The sequence below is a fragment of the Phascolarctos cinereus genome, unplaced genomic scaffold (genome assembly GCF_003287225.1).
Source record: "Phascolarctos cinereus isolate Bilbo 61053 unplaced genomic scaffold, phaCin_HiC Scaffold_2;HRSCAF=192, whole genome shotgun sequence".
Classification (NCBI taxonomy): Eukaryota; Metazoa; Chordata; class Mammalia; order Diprotodontia; family Phascolarctidae; genus Phascolarctos; species Phascolarctos cinereus.
Genome location: NW_027555625.1, coordinates 131,993,897 through 131,999,896, shown reverse-complemented (window position 1 = coordinate 131,999,896; position 6,000 = coordinate 131,993,897). Strand labels below are relative to the sequence as shown.

Sequence of the window (6,000 nt, the reverse complement as noted above, 5' to 3'; positions counted from 1 at the left end):
TATGAAAGCTTAAACATACTGTGCCATACTGTAGACCAGGGGTTCTTAAACTTTTTGTGTGTCATGGATCCATTTGGCAGTAAGGTGAAAATGCTAAACTAATCAGAATAATATCTTTACATAAAATTGAAGGAAATGCTAAGTTTCATTTAGAGGTTAGTGAAAATCATGCTGTAATTTTTTTTTTCTATCCAAGTTTACAGATGCCCTGAAATCTTAGCCCCAAACTAAGAACCCTTGTTGTTGGTAGAGGGTTTAAGTGGACTCCAGGGTAAACTTCAGTCAAAATGGCAAATAATACATTTCAATCCAAGTCTATAGGCATCATAAAATGCATTTAAAACTAGCATGCTAGTTACTGTCAGCATTTAGTTAATAATTTGCTTGTCTTCTTAACAATAGGTGGCTTTTTTTAGTGCTTTACAAAGTACCTTGTTCACATTATCTCATTTGATGCTCACAGCTTTGTGAGGTAGGTGATATGGGTATTATTAACTCCATTTTATACATGAGGATTAGGACTCAGAGAGATTTCTCATGATCATATAATGAGCTATTTGAACTCAACCTTTGTGGACTCTAAATTTAGCACTCTTTCTACTATATCATGCTGCCTCTCCAATTCTTAGAATTAAAAAAGATTTTTTGAGGAGGTAGGTGGAAGGAGAGCAATGGGGTAGGAAGAAAGGGTGGGAGGAATGGTTGATGGCCCAGGTCTCTTTAAAATGCTGTCCCAAATCGATACAATTTATCTTCAGTTGGTAAGTTTCTCCAGGGCAAGAAAGGGTGATTTCAAATAATTCACTGACAGAGCTTTATAAAATATAGTAATTTATGGATGGATTTGGTAATAGCAGGGCCTAGGTTCAAGTCTTAGCTTGACATTTATGAGCGGTGCTAACTTGGAGTAGGCATTTGTTCTTTCTGAGCCTCAGACTCTGTATCTGTGTAGTACGGCTGTCACAACATGGCTCAAAGGGAGGCAAGAATAAACATTTTGAGGATCTTCCCCTTCCCCACCTTTCTCCAAAGGAGACTAATTCTTTCTGGGAAGAAAAGTAGGAGGTTGAAGCCAGAACATGGCTACTTTGTTCTTCTTGGAGAGAGGGGGTACCTGGTTAGAATTATATTTAACTGCTCTCTTGAGTATTGTTAGTGTAGGGGAAGTAACTTAAGCTGAACTCCTGATGCTATTTATTAATGGGGAAAGGGGGCCCCAGGCTTTATGTCCAGGGCTTCATTCCCTTCCTACCAAATACCAGTTCCACAACGAACCCATATAAAAAATGGCAAAGAAACTCATTTATCCAAGTTTATAGCAAAACAGAAACCAGAGAAAGTATACATATGAGAATATATGCCACACAAAATAAATAAAGGAGCTCTCCCATTGTTGGTATAGGCTAACCATTAGGATCATTAGACTTATTTGTGGGGTGGCAGCCATGCCAGGTTGACTGTCAGGATGTTGGAGCTCTGTTGTTTGAATGTGTACCCTAAGAATCTCAGTAGCACTCTTAGACTGGAAAGGAATTGCCTCTGGGTTCAATTCTCCTGCCCTTTAATAATGCACAGAAGTCTCCTTTAATGGAGCCCATAGCTGAGTCAGAAGGTTTTTGTATAGCTGGTGGACAGGGTTTTTTTTTTCCCAGCCTTTCCTTAGGTATCCATCACTTCTTTCCACTTACTCAATAGAAAGCCCTGACTCTCCTATGGGCAGTAGTGGCTGTGGTCAGTAGTTCCAGTACGGCCCCGTGCATTGTCTGGTGCTATCTTTTTTTTTTTAATTGTATTAATTTATTTTGATTTATCAACAATTACTTCCATATGCTTTTGAGTTGAAAATTTTTCTCCCCTTTCCTCCCCCCACCCTCCTCAAGATGGCGCACAATCTGATATAGGCTTTACATTTACATATCCATTAAACATATTTTCACATTAGTGAAGTTGTAAGTAAAAATTAAAACCAATAGGAGGAACCATCAGAAAGATGAAACAAAACTCAACAGAAGGTAAAACTAAGTGATAGCGATTCGACTTCCATAGTTCTTTCTTTGGATGTGGACAGCATTTTCCATCCCAAGGCCTTTGGAGATGTCTTAGATCCTTGTAATGCTGAGAAGGGTTCAGTTTAACAATATTAGTCATTGCATAACATGGCTGTTATTGTGTACAGAGTCCTCTTGGTTCTGCTCACTTTAGTCAGCATCAGACCATATAAGTCTTTCCAGGTTTTTCTGAAGTCAGCCTGTTCATCATTTGTTATAGCACAAGAGTATTCCATTACATTCATATACCACAGCTTGCTTTGCCATTCCCCATTGATGGGTATCTTCTCAATTTCCAATTCTTTGCTATGTGGTGCTATCTTGTAAACAAGTAAGTTGCCTCGTCTCTCAATAACTTTGTATGAGTGCGCTTTCCATTGGTCAGATAATGTGAATGCCAGTGTTCCTCAATAAAACTCTTATCTCCTTGTTTAACTTCTTGACATCATACTTTGGCAAGATAATGTCTTTTGTTTTTTGTCACAGATTTTAAGAGATGGAGCTGTGAATGGTTAGTAGAGATCTCTCAGCTTCTCCTTAAATTATGAGATATATCTAACATGTTCAAGGGCAGCTAGGTGGCATAGCAGAGAGAATACGGGGCTTAGAGTCAGGAAGACTCATGTTCATTAGTTCAAATGTGGCGTTAGACACTGACTAGCTGTTTGACCCTGGGCAAGTCACTTAATCCTGTTTGCCTCAGTTCATCATCTATAAAATGACCTGGAGAAGAAAATGGCAGTCCAATCCAGTATCTTTGTCATGAGAGTTGGACACAACTGAAAATGACTGAACAACAACAGTGACAATGACAGCTATCTAATGTGTCCAACAATTTGCAGTTAAATGTTGAGGCTGTAGATCTCTTCGAGGATGGTTAGCAGTAGTTTTTAACTTTCTGATAATTGCCAAGGTCAACATTTCCTTAGGTAGCTTGCTCTCTAAGTCTCTACCTCGGCTAGCATGGATTTTGCCAGGGAGTTCACATACTGACAAATACTTTCCCCATAGCACCTTAGCAAAAATAGATACTTTTGGTTGGGTAATACTTGTACATATCTAGTGAAATGGTCAGTTGGTACTATGATATAACGCACATTTTTACTATCTCCTTTTAAATTTGTTGGTACTTACATGCTCTAAATATGAAGTGTGCGTTGGTAGTATTTTCCTTTGTACACAAAGGTATAAAGATGTAAATTTCACAACTTCTTAATGACATCTACAGTTATCTTGGTTTGTTACCAGCCCTAGGGTTCTTTCTTGATTCATATGTCCAAAGTTATCATGTAAGGTATTCATGGCTATTGAGTTGTATGCTTTTGGACAATACCAACCTCATCCTGATTTCATGTGTGGGATTAGTCACAGTTCAAGGCAGCGCTCCACTGCACAGCTCCACCTTCTGCCCTTGCCTTGGCAGTAAGATGCTTTTTGCTATCTGGAACTTTAAATGAGTAGGTTCATTTTCCTTTTGGGGGGTGCTTTTACTTCTCTTAGTCCTCTGCAATGTATTTTTTCTCACCACCAGTCATTTGTAGACAGCTGTGGCAAAAAAGACTGATTCAGCATCACCAGATTCACACACATGCTTGGCATGCTTTCTGATGGAAGTCCCAAGTTCTTGGCCATACTTCTGTTCATTTGTAATCTAGTGACTTGAGCTTCACAAAATGTTCCTAATCTTCTGGTATCACCATACATAGTTGTAGTGTTGTGTGACAGGCAGGCTTATTCTAGAAAGCGGAATCCAACTTGGTGCTGGTCAAGAGATAAGTCAGTAGATTGTTACCAGTCCACACTTGGAGTTTTGCTCCGTATATATTCTTTCTGAATGTCTTAGTAATGTCCCACTTTAAAGACGATAACTTAAGCTTATGGACAGTGTAGTGAGACTCACTGTCAGTCAAACCTCTGCTGGCAAAGCAATGGGCCTGTGGTGGCCATTTTTCCTTAATATAGGACGTCTTTCATCTTGGCAGTGATTTCTGTGTCTTCATTGCTTTGATTACATTAGATACACAAAGGTTATGAACCAAACCCGGGAAGAATCTCTGCAGTACAATTGTTCTGCATCCTCAGGCTCGACAGTGCCTTTCTGTATCACAATACAATGACAATACAAAGACAGCTCTGAAAGACTTTGGTTGAAATATGCTATCCATCCCAGAAAAAGAACTGATGGTGTCTGAATACAGATTGGAGCATACTTTTTTTTAACTTTCTTTATCTTTCTTGAGATTTTTTTTGGGGGGTCTATGTTTTCTTTAACAGCATGACTATTATGGAAATGTTTTGTATGTTTTGCATGTTATGACCTATATTGAATTGCTTGCTTCTTAGTTGGGAGTGCAGTGGAAAGGGAGGAAGGGAGAGAATTTGGAACTCAAAGTTTTAAAAACATGTTAAAATTCTTTTTATATGTAACTGGGAAAATAAAATACTGAATACACAAAATTTTTTTAAAAATTAAGAAAAGACATTTTTAGGTAATCCAATTCAGAAATATAATCTTTCTAGCCAGATAAGTGAGATTTGTTGGGCACTGCAAGCCTTACCTTGCAAGTAAGTTTGAGAGTTTGGAGAGTCAGTATAGTATGCAGAGGGGAATTTCCTGAGAGTCCTGCCTCTTGCAGTGAAAATATCATATACATGGCTCCTACAGAACAAAGGACACTTCTGGAAGATAGGGGTGCAAGAGATCATGTAAATGATCTTTTTTTTTTACATGGAATTATTTTGATAATGCAACTTGTGGGCAGAGGGTTGCTTGTATAGAAGTTCCTAAGTGTGATGTCCTTTGTTGGGACTAGGGGGTTTAGTTCCCAAGCATGAGGTGGAGATTTCTTTCTACCTTCAGGAACGATTAATGACAAAGACAGAGATGTATTCCTGGTGGAGAAATCCCCCTCACTCACATGCTGCATTATGGAAGAAAGTTGAAAGGGAAAATATAAAAAGTGACTAAAAAGATTATGTTAGGTGTACTAGCTCCCTTTTTATAGTCAAGTATGGTGGATGTTTTTCCCAACAGTCTGTCTTTCCAATATGCAAAAGAAGAAGTCCACACTGTCAAGAACCATTTATAAATACTTCAAATAGAGTCGTGCAAATTAAAGCAACTCTGAGGTTCTAATACCAATCAGATTTGTGAAAATGACAATTGTTGGAGGGGCTATGGAAAAATAGATACAGTAATGAACTCTTTGTGGAATTTTGAATTGGTGCTGCCGTTCTGGAAAACAACTTGGAGCTCAGTACCAAAAGGCACTGAAGTGTGCATACTCTTTGACCCAGTGAAACCACTATTTATCCTATATCCTAGAAAGAGCAAAGAGAGAGGAAAAGACCAATATATACAAAATATTTATAATGATCAGCTACTATCAACTGGGGGACAGGTGGGTGGTGCAGGGAATAGAATGCTGGTCCTGGAGTCAAAAAGACCTGAGTTCAAATGCAGCCACAGATACTCACTAGCTTTGTGACCCTGAGCAAATCACTTAACCCTGTTTGCCTCAGTTTCCTCATGTTCAAAATGAGATGGAGAAGGAAATGGCAAACCATTCTAGTATCTTTGCCAAATGTCCTGATTTTTTTTTAAAAAGCCAGACTTTGAAAACTATAGGTCAGTGAATTTTACTTCCTTGGAAAATTCTGTAGTGGGCCAGTAAAAAGATGTTTGTTGAGCATCTAGAAAGGGAGGGGCAGAGTTGTTGAGAGCTAGAGAAAAGAGATCCTGGTCTTCTGGCTTCCAGCCTTAAGATAGAAGACATGACATTCCAGACTATCTTCAGGTCCCTGAGGGGAGAGAAAAACTCTGGGAAGAAGCTGAGACATAGAGAAGCTCAACCTCAAACATGTTCTTATCCACAGGTTACTACATTAGAGACTGGGGGAATTTTCTTTTGGGTGAAATCTGAGACTCTCTGTCTCTCTGTGTTGAGCTGAC

General features: G+C 38.9%; 1 protein-coding gene across 1 annotated transcript in view; it reads right to left on the bottom strand.

Moving 5' to 3' along the window:
• Positions 1–6,000, bottom strand: part of LOC110203767 (disintegrin and metalloproteinase domain-containing protein 2-like) — a 223,909-nt gene that overhangs the window by 143,692 nt on the left and 74,217 nt on the right.